This window comes from Microtus pennsylvanicus, chromosome 12 (genome assembly GCF_037038515.1).
Source record: "Microtus pennsylvanicus isolate mMicPen1 chromosome 12, mMicPen1.hap1, whole genome shotgun sequence".
NCBI lineage: Eukaryota > Metazoa > Chordata > Mammalia > Rodentia > Cricetidae > Microtus > Microtus pennsylvanicus.
Window position 1 is genome coordinate 4,073,424 of NC_134590.1, and position 17,910 is coordinate 4,091,333.

General features: G+C 38.7%; 2 protein-coding genes across 4 annotated transcripts in view; both read right to left on the bottom strand.

Annotated features, from left to right (window-relative positions):
- Positions 1-7,213, bottom strand: part of LOC142832687 (ATP-binding cassette sub-family G member 3-like) — a 98,632-nt gene extending 91,419 nt beyond the window's left edge. Inside the window, exon 1 of the mRNA XM_075943372.1 lies at positions 7,162-7,213. The gene's annotated coding sequence lies outside the window, so the exon portion shown is untranslated. The remainder of the gene's footprint in view (positions 1-7,161) is intronic.
- The window catches only part of LOC142832685 (guanylate-binding protein 6-like), an 84,887-nt gene that overhangs the window by 25,653 nt on the left and 41,324 nt on the right, over positions 1-17,910 (bottom strand). The window contains exon 1 of one of the 3 annotated variants that reach the window (XM_075943368.1): positions 7,162-7,225. The exons of 1 other annotated variant lie outside the window; for it this stretch is intronic. The gene's annotated coding sequence lies outside the window, so the exon portion shown is untranslated. Of the gene's footprint in view, positions 1-7,161; positions 7,226-17,910 lie in introns of those variants that run through there. One more of the 3 variants, XM_075943367.1, reaches the window with a different exon arrangement.

A 17,910-nucleotide genomic window follows, 5' to 3' on the forward strand; every position in this document is an offset into this window, starting at 1 on the left:
GGGGTTGATGTAGTACTAATTCCATCTCATTTTTATTCTTTATCTAAGTGTATTAAACTTTGATAGGTCATAAATACCTGGAAATTTACTAACAGCTTTTGCATTTTTCCACTTACTAGAATATTAGCTTACAAAATATGCCCTTCTGATTTTCTGAATTTTATTGGCATCTGAGGTAATATTTCATTTGTTTCTCCAATTTTATTAATTTCAATTGTCTCTCCTTTTATTAATTTCAATTGTCTCTCCTTTTCAGTTGGTTAGTTTCACTAAGGATTTATTTATCTTGCTCATCTTTCTAAAGAACCAGTTCTCCATCTTATTTTTTTATTTTGTATTCCTGTTTCACTTTCACTAATTTCTACCCTAATTTTATGTCTTTACATCTGTTTCTGTTGACTTGAAATGTTCTTGTTTCCCCAAGAACATAAGGTGCGTCATTAAAAATTATTTTAAAAACAAAGACAGAGGAAAATGTATAGGAAGGAGGGCATGTAAAGCTTAGGCCAGATGTCATTTGAGAAAAACATAACCATGTCTCACCCAGATAAAATGCAATACATTCCCAGGCAAAATAAAAAAAATTCACTATATCAATATTACTTCATAAATGGGAGAATGAAACTCAACTCTGACCAAATAGTCGGTTGAATTTTCCCAATACTTGTATGTAACAGCTTTTGCTGAAAATAGTATCACCTTAAGTAAAGGAGTCTTTATTACAAGAAACTAATGAAAATCTATTGCAATTCTTAGTGAGCTTTTCATAATGAGAAAAGTGAGAAATGGAAGAGATTGATAACAAGCAGGTAACTCTTGACACATAAGTACATATTGATACAGATCAACATGGGAGCAGAAGGCATCTCTAGGACTTGATTGAAGTTCCTATATAAGAACACATATGATGGAAGAATGCAGATGACAATAGCACATAGAACAACATGGGACTGGGTCTGAGACCACAGTTCAGTGCATGTTCACACCGTGTGAGGCCAGCAGCTCCAAGGTGAAACAGGCTGCCCTGGTGACAACAGGCTCTCAGGAGGAACCTATCGCTCTTCGGAACCTTAAATCCAGCACGGGTATTTGTACATGGATGTTTCCTATCCTAAAAGCCTGGTCCCAAATAACGAACTCAGAGGTGAATAGTGTGGTAGGTCCTCTGTCTATGTGTTGCTCTTATTAGTTAATGAATAAAGAACTGCCTTAGGCCTACACAGAACAGAACTAGGCAGGGAAAGTTAGACTAAATGCTGAAAGAAAGGTGGAGTGAGAGAGAAGCCATAGAGCCACCAGAGACAGATGTTCTGAAACTTTGCTGGTAGGCAACAACCTTGTGGTGATGCACAGATTAATAAACATGGGTTAAATTGATATGTAAGAGTTAACCAATAAGAAGCTAGAGCTAATGGGCCAAGCAGTGATATAATTAATACAGTATCTGTGAGGTTATTTCAGATATGGGCAACCAGGACAAAGAAGTGGCCTCCTCACAGGTGAATGTGAATTATAAATGCTTAATTGATAACTCAGACTTGTTATTAGCTACCTCTTTCACATAAATTAACCCATATTTGTATTTATGCTTTGCCATGTGGCTCATAATTGTTACCTCTTTATTTACACATCCTTCTGGTTTATCAGCTGGCTGGCTTCTCTTTGACTCTTCCGTCCTTCTTCCCATCATTCTCAGTTTGACTTTCTGGTATAAGTTCCTGCCCAACTACTGGCCTGTAAGGTTTTTATTAACCAATGAGAGTAACACATATTCAGAGACTAGAAACGGATTGTTCCACAGCAGATATTTGACCTGACACTGCTCCTGCACGGCAGAGTGGTACTGGGGATAAACTCACTGAATCAGTCACTGTCATGGGGATGCCATATAAAAAAATGCATGGATGGATACACTTATGTCACCCACATGTCAGGTTATTGAGGAACAAGGCATTCATAAAGTGTATCAACTTTCTTGCCTTTCATTGCCCAGGCACTTTTGTTTCTTCTGAGGTTGTAGCTTTTGGCAAGTGTAAATTGGTTCCTTCTGATCCTACAGATCAATATTGTATCTCAGATAAAGACTGCATTTAACACAATGAAGCAAAGAGTCATCCATAAAGACTTACAGTGGTGCAAGGGTTAAAGCAGAGCTGTGGAAGGGAAAACAGAGCTGATACTCATGTAGCAGAGAGAGCTGTCCTGGAACAGAGAGGCAATAAATACTCAGTTGGTTCAAGGCACAGTGTCAGTTCCAGATAGAGAGAGGGTTCTTGTGGCATATTGTTTCAAAGCACAGAGCTGACTCTAGGCATAAGCGGTCGGAACAAGTGGGAGCTCAAGACGAATATTTCAATTTGGGCTGATCATGTGAGCAGACATCCTGGGACAGAGTTGAGTGCTTCTTGCCTTGTGTCTGGTGATGCACACATCAAATGGCCTAATGATGACTCAGTGGCTATGATCAAAGTGAGGGCATTGCAGCACTCATGACTCTGGTGTTTTGGACAAGCACACAAACTTCATTTCTCAGACAAGGTCTTCAAACATCCATGGGTTTAGGTGTTTCTGGCCTGTTAGGTTTATAGGTAGTATAAACAGAAGTTTCTGTCCCACCAAGTCCTAGAGTCATTCAGTCCCAAAGAAACATATATAGGCTTATATTAATTATAAAATATTTGGCCTATTAGCTCAGGCTTATTATTAACTAGCTTTTACAACCTAAATTAACCCATAAATTTTATCTATGTTTATACACATAGCTTGGTACCTTTTCTCAGTGTGGCATTCCCATCTTGCTTCCTCTTTCTTTGGCTGGTGACTACTCTCTCATTTTCCTATTCCAGGAATTCTATTCTGGTCACCCTGCCTATGCTTCTTCCCAAACTACTGGACAATATAAGTAACAAATCTTTACAGTATACGAGAACAGTGTCACACAACCAGGTAGGAATAATTTTGTTTGTATTATTTGTATTAATGAGTTGTTTATCAATCTATGACTTATGTCTGTGCTGGATACTTGCACACATAAGGTACAGAGTCATTTTTCCTCAGCATTTGCTTTCAAAATAAAGCAAACCACTGCTGTATAAATGGAGTCACTCAGGGTAAGACACACTCTAAAATCTCCTGTTCTGTATAACACAAAGGAACACAAATTGTCACAGCCCGAGCTCTACACACTTCATCTGTCACATTGCTACAACCCAGAGCTTTTATTCTCTGAGTTTGAGCTGCAGTGGAATCTAAAATCATCTAGCACATGTCATGGTGCCCTGGATGCCCTGGTGGGTAGGCAGCCATGAGAGACAGTAGCGCAGGAGGGAGTGACTGAGACACACTCCTAGCTCAGGCTGTGCAGGAATGAGGACAGGCAGCCCTGCCTCCTGTAACCAGGAATGACTTGGCTCCTCTGGATGACTGCTGAGCATGAGAGTTCTGAGCAGGTGCCTGGCAGATTCTTTGGTTTCTGAAACTGACTCATGGTGCAATTTGTGTGCAGCAGACAGGGCTTGAGAACTTTGAACCTGAGTAAAAGAATTACTGAATTTCCACAGCTTCTTCCCTATTGCAGGGTGGTTTGGTACTGGAAAGGATATGAAAATGCTTAGGCAAAGAACTCAGCTCCAAGAACTTCTCTCCATTGCAGAACTCCATGCTCTGTTTGCCATCCTCCACTTCTCCAAAGCATCCAGGAGACACTGCTTCATTTAGACAAACCCACACACAGAGTGCCTACCTGGACCACAGCCCACAAAATCCCCTGGTGCTAGCCGTGAAGAAGACTATACAAAGACAGGAGTTCTTTAGTGTGAATGGTATTTTGTTTCTACATTGATTTTAAGGTCTTGCTCTTTTCTCTTATTCTCCTTTTCTTTTTCTTAACCTTACTTCCTATACATTTTAGTTGTCACTGTTATGGTTTATTTGAGACAGGGTTTCTCTCTGTAGCACTGGGTGTCCTTGAACTCACTCCTTAGACCAGGCTGACCTCAAACTCAGAGATCCATCCGCCTCTGCCCTCCCAAATGCTGGAACTAAAGGTGTACGCCACCACCTCCTGTCCATTATTTCATTATTCCCATTAATATTAACGTGGGAAGTTGGCTCTGGTGTTGTTACTGTAGTTTATTCTGCTCTCTGACCAGTACCCTCTCTAGAAAGAAGCTTATTGTACAAATCCTCATATCAGTGTGCAAACCATATTCTCTCCCACAGGTGCACAAACCACAACAACAAAACACAAGAATGTAGGAAACAAAACTTTCTCAAAGGATCATAACTTGTCAGCAACTGATTCCAATAGTATTTAATTGGATAGAGTGCTGAAGAAATTATTCGAGAGGTTTAGTTACAAATGATTGCAACTTCAAAAAGATAGACAGCTGAGGGAAATAAGCAAAACAATATAGAATATGTACAATAAACAGAGAATTTTTAAAAATGTAAATGTTGGAAAATTGTTCAGATAAACTTTTAAAACTTTCGGGAAAACCACCACCAACAGACTAAATTAACTGAAAGTTAAAATTACCAGGACTTCAAATACAAGGATTAATGAGCTATTGCATTCCTTTTTATTTGAGAGGAATAAAGAAAAATTTATGATGATCCCAGAATATGACAGTTAGACCATACAGACATATTTTTATTTTAATAGAATGCTGAAATACAAAATAAAAGCATATAAAACCTATTTAGTCAAGTAATATCCTAAAATTCCCTGTATCTATTGAGCGATAAGGACATCCAGCTACAGAGGTAATTTAGACTACCACATACATCAGACCAAAAAATAATCTTGTCCTATCACACTGTTGGTAAAATTCAGATTTACAGAACAAGAGCAGAGTGCTAGAAATGATTTAAAAGATGAGCCAAGTTACTAACATGGACCTGATTGGAAAAAACCAATCAGAAAAACAGCACGTTCCTTGTCAGAGGCTAAAGGCAAGAGTGTGGAGCTATGTATTTTGAGTCCTCAAAGAAAAGAATGGACAACCAATGTTACTACAAACAAATTCGTCCTTTATAAAGACCTTGAAGATGAACACAGCTAAAGCAATGCATGACCACCAAAACTGCAATGAAGAAAACACTCACGGGAAAATAAAAACACAAAGAAGAAAGACAGAAATCTATGATCACTACAGAAAATAACTCCTGTAGTTCTAAGGAATCAACAGCAGTAACTCAGGAAGTGTGCTGGCTAGCTTTTGTCAGCTTGACACGTGCTGGAGTCATCTGTGAAGAAGAATCCTCAGTTAAGTAATGGCCTGCAGCAGATTGGCAAGTCTGTGGGGCATTTTCTTGATTGATGATTGATGTGGGAGGGCCCAGTCCACTTTTTGGTCCTAGGATACTTAAGAAAGCAGGCTGAGCAAGCCAAGAGAAGCAACTAGTGAGCCATGTTTGTCCATGGTCGCGGATTCAGTTCTTGCCTAAGTTCCTGCCTTGGCTTCTTTCAGTGGTTGGTTGTGATATGGAAGGGTAAGCCAATATACCTTTTCATCCCCCAGTATCTTTTGATCATGATGTTTTATCACAACAATCGAAAGCAAAGTGCCAGTGAGCCAGTAAACATCTAAGATGAGAGAGAAAGAAAATATCACATAGCAATTGAAACCAATTCAGAAAATCAGGTGAAGAGAAGCCCACCAAATTATAGGATTTCATTCAGTACAAAGTTTTTTTTTTCTCTGTAGCTATGGAACCTGTCCTGGAACTCACTCTGTAGACCAGGCTGGTCTCAAACTCACAGTGATCCACCTGTCTCTGCCTCCCCAGTGCTGGGATTAAAGTTGTGCACCACCAAAGACCAGCCAGTACAAACATGTTAACATTAACCTACAAATAATTGGTCTCAATTCTGGAGCAAAAGATGCAACTGGCAGGCTGAATTGAAAAAGAGAAAACAATAACCACTTGCTTATTGCAGCGGGAAACTCAGCTAGCTCGCAAGCATATGAAGACAGACAGAAAAAGGATGGAATGTCATTTTAAGCAAGCAGACTCCACAACCTGTATTTCTACCTAACAAACAGATATCCAGGCAATATCAGGAAGAATAAAGATAAGTACATAATAACAATTGGGACACTCCATCACACACTTTTAACAAATCCAAAAGGTAATTTCTTATATCCTATCAGATCATAATGAATTGTAGAAAAAGTCAACAGTAAGAGAAAGCACAGAAACACATGGTGAAAGAACATTGTGTTTTTGCAAGCATGGTTCAGCATATGCAAATTAGTAAAAAAAAATTCAACACATAACTTGTTCCAGGATAAGTATGATATCATAATCTCAATAGACACAGGAAGTCTTTGTAAAACTCATTCCTGCACACAATAAAGAACACTGTGATAATCCTATTAAACAAATATACTGAATAGGGAATAACTTAAATCAGTTCCTCTAAATACAGGATAGAGCCAGGAGCAACCATCCCTCAACTATTGTTTAGTGAAGAGCTTGGATCCTCAGAAAAATAAGATGAGAGAAGAGAAAGAGAGATACAATCAGGAAAAGAAGAAGTCAAATTGCCTCATTTGTGGATGAAATGCTTTTATATGTAAAATCGGACCAGGCTGGCAGAACACTTGCCTAGCATGTGCAAGGCTCTGGATTTGATCCTCTGAACTCATACCAAGAAAAGGGTTCTGAAAACCATCCAGGGTCCAGCAAGAGGTTTCTGCAGGTAAATGTACCGGCTGCATAGGACTAGCCATATGAGTTCAATCCAAGAATGCCATGGAAAGTGGACCTCAGGGGCATGCCTTTGTAATCCCAACATAGGAGATCTCCTGGAAGCTGAAGGGCCAGCTACCCTGGAATTCGCAGCATGGAACAAAGTACAGGAGAGATCTCCTCAACAAGCTGGAAGAAAATAACTGACTCTCAAAAGTTATCCTGTGATCTCCACACACATTGAACAGTGCCCTAGCCCCCCACCCCACCCCACCCCACACACACTGAAAATACCTAGAGAACTTGTGGGAAGGCATCTCCGGATTAAATAAGCAGAGTACATTATGGAGATATGTTTGCACACCTCTGAATATTTCCATAGCCACACATCTGTGCTCTGTAAGTTGGTGAGGTGTGTGATGCTAATTATACTGTAAGAAAGTCATTCCTGTCGCCCACACTCACTGCTGTCAGATGCAGGAGAAGAAGAGAAACCCAGGTTGCTGCTCAGCTTGTCCTCAGCCTCTGCCTGAATCATGAACTTCAGGGAAGGAAGGTGAGCCTGGGCGGAGCCAGAAGAGAGGAGTGGCGCTAGCGCCACCTTGTGGTCCATCCGTATTCTCTTGTACTAGGCTGTCCTGGTCAGGCAACAAAAAGAGATCTGGTCAGTCTGCACTGAGCCCTAGCTCAGACACACAACAGCTGAATTTTGGAGAGCCAGTCCTCAAGAAGAGAAAAGAAGAAAGCAAAGCAAAGATGTCTGTCTGTCTGTCTGTCTGTCTGTTTTCTTTCTTTTTTTTAATAGATTGGCATTAGGTCATAAACAGGAGGGAATATGTTTAACACAGAAAGGGACACACAAGGGGGTCAGGACAGCCAAGGGTATGGCTTGTTAAATGCCCAGGTTGTCAATATAAATTGATTCATAGCTTCACTTTATATCTGAAAAACCAATTGAGAAATAATTCACCATTCACGATTGTAATCCCTGTGACCAAGAGGCTGAGGTAGGATGATTTAGGGTTTGGGCACCTGGGCTAAATATTGAACTCTGTCACTAAAGAACAAGAAGGGGCAGGGAGGGGCACTAAGTGCAGACTGTTAGCCTGCAGTCAGATGGTGCAGTGTGCAGCGTAGGACACTGCACAGACCAGAGAGCTAATGTTGAAAAATATTAATTTCATACTCTAATGGTCTTTTTTAACATTCTAGACTGAATGAGGAGGGTCACACGAGCCCTCTCCCTTCAGCTGAGGAGCTGCAGACAGGTGATGGCTGGCTCAAGAGAGGGAAAGTCGGTTCTCTTCAGGAGTGTGTCCTTGGTATGTTGACCATCCAGAGAAATGGTCTAATCATACGTCTTCATGGGCAGCACTGACTGGACTCAGTGGGTTATTTAAAAAAGGGAGGGGGAGGGAAGAAAGGAGGGAGGGGAAGGGAGGATGGGGGAAGAAGTTGTAGGTAGGAGGCATTGGGGGTAATTCTGTTGTAAAGTAGCAGTGTAGAGTGAATGAGGCTCAGTATGATTAAAATACATCATATGTATGAAATTCTCAAAAAATAATAATTACACAAGTTTTTGCTGACATTTACTTTTATACAGAGAAAGTGCATGCTGAGCAGTGGCCTGTGTCTGTAAGCATGAGGACTTAACTTCAGATCCAGCACCAGGTAGAGAGCCTGATAGTGGGAGGGGGAGGCAGGGGATCCCTGGGGCTTGTGGACCAGCTATTCGAGATAATCTGAAGGTCCTGGTTCATTGCTCAGGTTCAGTGTGAGAGTCAGGATAACACTAGTGTTGACCGCCACAGGTATGCATACCCATGCACAGCCACACATGTACATACATGCAAAATTATAGAAAATCTGACCAGGCAGTTTGATGTATATTTACAATGTGACTCATTTTTTCTGAACATTTACAGTACTGCAGAAGGAGGAATAGGAGCACACACCTATAATCTCAGGACTCAGTCTGAGGCCCAAGGTTGCTGGATTGCCTGGGCTACAAAGTGAAACTGTCTCTGCTCTCTACCTTGAAAAAAAAAAGAGCAGAAAGTAAAGAGAAGAGAGGGGAAGGGATGGGAAAAGGACAGAGGTGGGGGAAAGAAGGGGAAGGGGAGAGATGCTGTGAGACACAGAGGAAAGACAGAACCACAGGGCTTCGACCAACAACTCACAAGGAGATGTCCCACATCTGTGTCAGAATTTTATTGAAGAACCCAGACTCTGGGAGCAGCGTTATCCACTCCCACAGAGAACTGCCCTTCAAACTCATTTTTTACATTATTTTGGTGATTTTGTTTACAAAATTGTAGGTTTCCAAATGGCTTTTTCACACCTATCTAGTTTCAGATGAACTTCTCTCCACCTCTCACCTCCTTGCTCCTCCCTTACCCCATCATCCTTCTTAGACCAGAGTTCACTCTCTCTTTGCATATAACACACATTTCAGTACCCGCCCTAACAGCGGACCTTTTCACACTTTCTGGCCTCTACAGGAATCCAAGTTAAGCGCAGAAATCTAAAAATTTCAAGGTAAGACCAACATTTATGAGTGAAATTTGTTTTCTCAGGTCTGGGTTACCTCACTCAATTTAATGTCTTCCAGTTCCATCCATTTTCCAACAAATTTCATTTTCTTTACAACTGAATAAAATTCTATCATATACATGTTCTAAAGTAACAAAGGCAATGGTATCTTTCAGTCAGCTCAGACACTTCTCAGCCCTCTACACCACACTCACAGTGATGTCTGCTCTGAAAACACAGTTCAAATTCTCATGACCTCAGCAGTCCAGATGTATTAACCAAAATAATTATCAATATATGAACTCAAACTAAAATAACTGAATAAGGTGTAAGTCAAAATTAGTTGCCATGTTGTTTCTGAAATAAATATGTTCTGTCAAAACAAATGATACCTGGTTAAACTGTTCCTCATTCAGCATCAATGAAATTGTAGTTTTTGCCTTTAAAATGCTGTTCCTCTGACCTTCTGCACCAGGAGACTTTGAGGCATGAGCCCACTCTTGGTCAACAGCCAAAACTAAATAACTTTTAGAAGCTTATTTGTCTATATTCGTGTGGTGGTCTCTATCTTCCTGACATGGATTTATATAGTGAGTTATTGTCATTACATTCATCACCAACACCATCTAACACTGACATGGGGCTATTTCCATTTACTCTACTATGGCTAGGACAGCAATGAACACAGATGGGCAAGTATCCTGTAATAGAAGACAGAGTCCTTTGGATACATGTGTGGGAGAAAATCCTTACCGGCAACACCCTTGACAGGGAATAATAGCCAGAATATAGAAAAACCTGAAAATATCAAGAAAGCAAATGATATAATAGGCTATGGAAATGAACAGAGAGTTCTCATAAAAGAAGTACATAGAAAGGAAGAAAGAAAGAAAGAAAGAAAGAAAGAAAGAAAGAAAGAAAGAAAGAAAGAAAGAGGGAGGGAGGGAGAGAGGAAAAGAGAGAAGGAATGAAAATAGAAACAAAACTCAATAGATGATAAATATTTTAAAAGTGCACAAATCCTTACCCATCAGAGATTTGTAAATCAAATGATTTGAGATCTATTTCACTTCAATAAAAATGGATATCATTTGATGTGGGATTCCCCTCTGTATGCTGTGAATATCACTGGTTAATGAAACTGTCTTAGGCCTTCTCAGTAAACGGACAGGGGAAATGGTATGGGAGGTCCTTCTGTCTATGTGTTGCTTTTATTGGTTAATGAATAAAGAAACTGCCTTGGCCTGTTGATAGGGCAGAGGAGAGCTAGGCAGAAAAAATTAAATTGAAAGCTGGGAGAAAAAAGGCAGAGTCAGAGAGAAGCTATGTAGCCCTGCTGGAGACAGACACTGAAACTACCGGATAAGCCACAGCCTCATGGCAATACACAGATTAAAGTAACATGTAAGATTTAGTCAATAAGAAGCTAGAGCTAATGGGCCAAGCAATGATTTAATTAATGCAGTTTTGTGTGGTTATTTCAGGTCTGAGCAGCCTGGAACAAACAAGTGGCCTCCTATTATAAATTGGTGCCAACATGGCCAGCTAAAATCCACTTAAAACCTAAGAGAGTTTGGAAAGAAAGTCTAGGCATAAAAAAGGAGCTAAGCACGGCTTAACTCCATGGCTCCTTTAAGAGAGGTTCTCCTGATTCAGCCATAGCAGGAAAAAAAACACATTCTGAAATGCCAACTTCCTGGTCCATGCAGCCAGCACAAATGCTGGCTCTTTCAAGAGACAGAGCATTTAAATGAAGTTTGTGAGCACAGTGCTACAATTTGCTTAATGGCAACATAGACCCGCTGTGTGCCTAAAAATGTGGCTGTGAGCAAGAATCACACTAAATAGACCTCCACCTCACCATGTTTGCCTGGGGGAACAAGTAGGCAGTGTCTTTTTTGACCTAAGAAGTATTTAGCATTTTAAGAAATCCTGGTCATAAAAGGATTACAGATACACAATAAACACAAATTCAGGTGGAAACAACGTCTAAATGGGTCACATATTAGATAAATGTATGTAGGCTTGCGAGAAAGAAGAAAGAATATAGAGAGTTATAACAAAATTTAAATCATTAAAACAAGCAAAATCTTTAATGAGACAGAGTAAGATAGCCATAGACTAAAGGAGTAAAGATAATAAAATAATTAATAAACTTGTAGAAAAAGTAATAGATTAAGAAAAATAAGCCACATAAAGATGGAATATACACAGAGAGTCTGGATTATGTATATTATTGTGTCTTCTTTGAATTTTTTGGCTGTGAAGGAGCTAAGTAACCAACATTTATACTTTAAAGGTATCTTGTCTTCAAAATTTGGGACTAAGGTTATGTTGTTTAAAAAAAGAGGTTCTTCTTTGGTTTTCACAGAGGATGAGTACTTGTGGAATCTTTCCAAACTAATGTGATTTGAAGCACCAAGACCCTAAGAAAGGTCAGCATGAACACACCCAAAAATTACTTTGCCCAACAAAAAGTAGGAAGCAGTTTGGAAAGAACTATGCCTAAATTCCAAAAATTGTTTATAAATGTTTGTTTACATTTAATGTTGGATATGATATAGGATTTGCCTTTATATGTATCTTGGTTTATTGATACAATAAATTTAACGTCAATTTAGTTATGTATATTTCTGCTCTTGATTAAGGTATTGTGTTTGTGCAGCTCATTTAAAATGTAATGTATAATTAAGAAATAGAAGTCAATAGATAGTCATCTATAATAGTCAAGCTTGTAGTCATGTTAGTTAGATTTTCTAGATGTATAGAGATATATCTCAGATAGTCTATCTTTAAATCTTTCAGAGGCCTTCAAAATATGACATTTAAAATGTTTAAGAGCTTAAGATTTCACATATGCTCCCGGCAGCTCCAATCTACTTCAAGAGGATGGTGGGTACCAAAGAGACTCCTTATAGAGTTTCTAGCCATTTGGGCAAAAATCTGCTCTTGTCTGGACTGCTTAATGTTATGTTGTATGAACTGGACATGTAGGACCCACAGAGAAATGACTGTTAAACTTGGCTAAGGGTGAGAAAGTCCTTTGGGGTTTCTGCTTTATGAAAAAGTCTGCCAGAAATTCTGCAGGACACAGAAGAAAGTGACTGACAACCTGCCAATATAGGTGGAACTATATTTGAAATTTCCTGCTTCATAGAAAAGTCTGCTGGATACTATGGGCCTATAAGCTAAAGATTGGATGCCCCAATGTTACAGAAGAACTTTGGGTGACTGTCCAGACAGCATAATGTCTCTGTCAATTCTAGAGTTTTGGAAGTTGCTTACAATGCACTTCCTGTTTACTTAGGTAATATTATATCCTTCTGGAGTCTTGTTATATATAATTTTACTATGTTAATGTTAAAATCTTCCTTTTCATTTCAGCAGAATAGGGGAGGTGATGTGGGATTCCCCTCTAAATGCTGTGAATACCATTGGTTAATAAAGAATCTTTCTTAGGCCTGATCAGGGCAGAATATAAGTAGGCAGAGAAAACTAAACTGAATGCTAGGAGAAAGAAGGTAGAGTCAGGGAGAAGCCATGTAGCTCTGTTGAAGACAGACACTGGAACTTTACCCGGTAGGCCACAGACTTGTGTTGATACATAGATTAATATAAAATATAAATGTGTTAAATTAATAATGTAAGAGATAGCCAATAAGAAGCTAGAGCTAATGGGCCAAGCAGTGATTTAATTAATACAGTCTCTGTGTGGTTATTTTGGGGCTGAACAGCCAGGAACAAACAAGTGGCCTTCTACTACAATCATTTATAAAATAAATGAAAAGAAATGATGGTCAGGATGTGGGGGAAGGGAGGACCCTACTCTCTGATGGTGAACTATAAACGGATACAGGCACTATTGAAATGAGTGTGGAAATTTCTCTGGGACTAAAAATAGAACTACCATATAGGTGAGTATATCCTGGTCCCCAATTCTATTCCACTGATTTACATTTCTATATCTGTATGTTTTGGATACCACGGCTCTGTTGCATATCTTGAAATCAAGCATGATGATTCTTGTAGCATTATTTTTCTTTTTTAAGATTGATTTCGGTTCCCAGGGTCTTTTAAGCATTAATATAATAATTTTAATAATTGTTTTTTCAATTTCTATGAAGAATGATGGAATTTTAATGGAGATTACAGTGATGGATTTTTGTTTTGATTTTTGTTTCTTTGTTTGTAGAACAGTCATTTTCACAATATTATGTTTTCCGATCTATGTGCATGGGAGGTCATTCTTCTCTATCTCCCTCAATTCCTTTGTCATGGTTTTGAAATTCTTACTGGGGGGATCATTTATTTCCTTGATTAGGTTAATTCCAAGATATTGCATTGCTTTTGAGGCTACTGTTGTTAATGTTGTTTTCATGCTTATTTTCTCAATTCATTTGTCATTGGTAATAGGAAATCTCCTGATTTTTGTTTGTTAATTTTGTGTTTGAACGCTTTACTGAGGGTGCTTATTAGCTCTAAGAATCAAGAATTTTCTGGTGGAGTCTTTAGGGTCTGTAATGTGTGGTTTCCTATTATCTATATTTAAGGACAATCTGACTTCTCCCTCCTTGTGTGTCACTATCTCTCTCTTGTCTTACTGCTTTAGCTAATATCTCTAGAACTGTACTGAACAGGAGTGGAGAGTGCAGGTTTCCTGAGTTTATTCCTGATCTTAGTGGAAATGCCTTGAGTTTTTGTCCCTGGATCATGATGTTGGATAGAGGTCATTCAGTCTGTATCATGCTGAGATCTGTTACCTCCATTCCCCTCCATTTATGATCTCTTAAGAGTTGTTTCCCTGACAGTGTGTTGGGTTTTGTCAAGGTCCTTTCCCACATGTATTGAAAAGATCATGTGTTTTTTTGTACTTGGGTTTATTTATGTGGTGTATTACCTTTATTGATTTGTGTATGTTGAACCCTCTCTGTGTCTCTAGGATGATGCCAAATCAATTATGATGAACAGTTGTTTTCATTTCTTTTTGAAATCAGTTTGCAGGAATTTTGTGGAGAATGTCCGTGTCTATGTTCCACAATATTTTTTAATATTCCTGTGTCTTGGTCTGGTTTTGGTATAAAGATCACACTAGCTTCATAAAATGACTTGGGAAGAATTACTTCCTTCTCTACTTTAGGGAATTACTTGAGAGAGCTTACTCCTTTACTTTGAAGGCCTGGTAGAATTGTATCTGATCCTTGACTTTTGGAGTTGTGACACTTCTCTCCCATTTATATTCTTTATCCCATCTATACTTAACTTTGCTAGGTCATAAATGTCTAAAAAATCAATACTAACTTTTGAGGTTTTCCCACTTAGAAGAATATAAGTTTGTAAGATATGCCCTTATTGTTGTAGGTTATTAACCACAGAAGACTATTCACAAATGTGTTTAAGCCAAAAGAAAGACTTTATTAACTGGGTGTTCAGGATCCCAGTGTAGCACTGAGACTTTCTCAAAGTGAGCTTTTATGCACAAAAAGCATGTTCTTGTTTGACATACTTCAGTTAACAAGAACAGTTCACCAGAAGCAGAACTATAGAAGCTAAAAAGCAAAGCTAGTACATTTTGAGTCTTTCCCGGACTATATGGACCTTGATTTATTAGGCCTTTGTTTCAGTTTTTAGGTGGTGTTGTTTATGTGCTGAGTTCTACATTCTGAATAGTGCTTCCATCATGGAGTCAGCTGTGCTAAGGCCTGTGGACCCGTTCCCCGCTGGTTTTAGTGAATGAGTCAAATTATAGACTCATCCTGTTTTAGTTTAAGATGTAGGACCTGGCTCTTAATCCAATCAGAATGAGAACTGAAGGCCCATCCAGTGTGGATAGTAGAGTCGTTAGTCAGGGAAATAAGAGAACACAGACTGGTACCATATATTATTCCAACCATGGCAAGATTATTTTAAAATTACTGATCAATAGAAACAACACTTTTCTCCAAAATCAATACATATCTTCCCTTATCTCATGAGAAACCTTAACCTCTCTTATTTTGTGAGGCAATGTAGCAATTGCTGTAATACCTCTAATTTCTAATCAACCTCTTTACCTAGTTTGAAAAGCATCAGAAGAACCACATTTATTCAGAACATTGTTACTGACCATCAAGTAGTTTCAGTGACTTGGTGATATTTCTGTTACACAGATGAATTAACCTGCGATAGGAACCAGCAGACATCAGAATAAGGAAAAATAATTGTGATATCATCCTCTATTGTTGATTTGGCCTCCCCCAGTCACATTGAGTTTTGTTAGTCAATCGGTTGACAATCTGGTGGGTACCTACACCTGTGTAGTCCAGGGGTTGGCTGTCAACCCTTTCCTGAGACATAGCAACTGACTCCCAGGGTTTCTTCCCTAAAGGCCAAACATTTGTTTTGTTGGTCTACTATGTCTCTGGTACACGTGCTGATGACTTCTATACTTTCCATGAATATATGGAATTATGTAAGAAATCAGTAGAAAAATAGAACCAGTTATTTCACTACCTCTTTAAGCATTTTTAAAAATTTACATCGAATTGTTGTTCAATTATCAAAAAAAAGTAGCAATTTAAATGCAATGAAAACTATAGGTCAAATTTTATTGACAGAGTGCTTGCTACCTCCCGAGTTATTTGATTACAAGCCCCATCCCTAGAGCTGGTAGTCCTGGATGTTATAGAAAGTCAGGTTAAGCAAATCAAGAAGAGCAAGCCATGAAGACCACACAGTAAGCAGCTCTACTCCATGGCTTCTACATCGGGTACTATGTCCAGAGTCTTACCTTGAGTTTTTGCGTGACTTTCCTTGATGATAGACTACAAACTTTAACATGAAATAAACCATTTCTCCCCCAATTTGATTTTGGTCATGGAGTTTTTTTCAAAATAAAAACGCTATCTATGAGGCCTTGATATTCACAAACTATTCAGGACATACAGTAAGCTATAATAATGTCAATGTCATAAGGGAAAAACCTTCCTTAAAGTTCAAAGATAAAGCAGTGTAGCGCTGTCTTCTAGACTTGTGTTGAAACGATGCTGCAGAGCATCTGCCATGTGTTAAATCATACCCAGAATCCATTCTCAGGGGTCTGAGTTTAGTGTCCTAGGCCCTTTAATTCTAGCAGTTAATTTTTTAATGAGAGAAACTTGATGCTATGTAGACTACAAATTAGGTCTCCAAACCCCACAGGGGTATTAATAGGAAAGTGGGGGGTTTTAATTGTGTTCAGTTTAGCAAACAGCAATGTCCCAAAGTTAATGTCAACTTTTCCAAAGCACATTGAAAAAACATGGGAAAAGAGCACAGAAGAGCTCTCTACACTGTCTTCCTAAACTTCCGTATATATGAAAGTATTTGAAGATAAAGTTTATTAAATCAAATGTAATAGGATACTCCTTTAACTCCAACAGTTCAGGAAGACATGGATTTCAAGCAAGTTTGTCCTAAAGATATACAAATCTGTCTTAATGAATAAAGAAAGAATAAATTGGCTAACTCATTATTATAAATTGGGAACTTGAATCCATGCCTACAAACACTAGAAGACCAAACTGAGCTGTACCAGTGCTCTGATGGCAAACAGAGATCGGTACGTTGTTTCATTTCAGAAGCAACAGGTAGAGACAGGAAGTCTTGAGTAGAGAGGAGCATGACAACCTCTCATGTGTTAGTCACAACCCATTTCCTAACCAAGAATGGTATTCATATGTACCTTGTTTAAAATAATTCACCAAACTGTACTTGATTTTTTTCTTATATAAATGAATTTTCTATGTAATATATTTCTATGTTTCTTTAGACAAATAATAGTAGTAAGTCTTCCCATAAGCCAGGAACAATCGAGTCTTATGTTTTTGGCCACTTTAGCAGTGTCAGATATGAGCTCGATGAACTCCATCTCATTTAGTGGATTTTAAACCTATTTTTAAGATGGTTGGTTACAACCATAACATCTGTACCGTTATTGTGTCAGTATATCTCACAGACATGATACGGGTAGAGGTCGTAGATTTTGTAGCTGGGAGATATTGATTACTCTTCTCTAGTGGCATGCAAAGTGCTTTCAAGCACCACAAATGCTAGCAGTGGGAGGTGAAGATTCTAATTGGGTACCTGTTTTATTTCTTTTTGTGCAATGACATAAGTGAGTGGGGTCTTTGGCAACAGGGTCCTATTACCATCTTATAGATATCAACTAACTGCCTTTAAAGTAATCTGTGATGTTTGAGAGGTCTATAGGAACTCCTTTGACCAATGACTCAACATGATGTAATCCATTCCTAACACTCTAGGTGACTTGTTACTTGGTGACATAAAATGTCTTGTAGGGTCATTGTCTCCTTCATTGTATTGTGACTCTACTTAAATTCCTTTTATATGTATGTATTTTAGGTTTAAAGTGATCAATATGGGAGGGCTTAGGCATTGCAGGTGGTGCCATCCCTGAGTTGGTGGTCCTGGGTTCTATAAGAAAGCAGGCTGAGCAAACTATGGGAAGCAAGTCAATAAACAATACTCCTTCCTCTAGATCCTCCACATCAGATTCTGTTTCCAGACTCTTGCCCTGCTGAGTTTCTGTTCTGACTTCCTTTAGTGATGAACAGTGATGTAGAGATATAAACCAAGAAATCATTTCCTCCCCAGATTTCTTTTTTGTTATGGTGTTTCTTCATAGCAATAGAAACTCTAACTAAG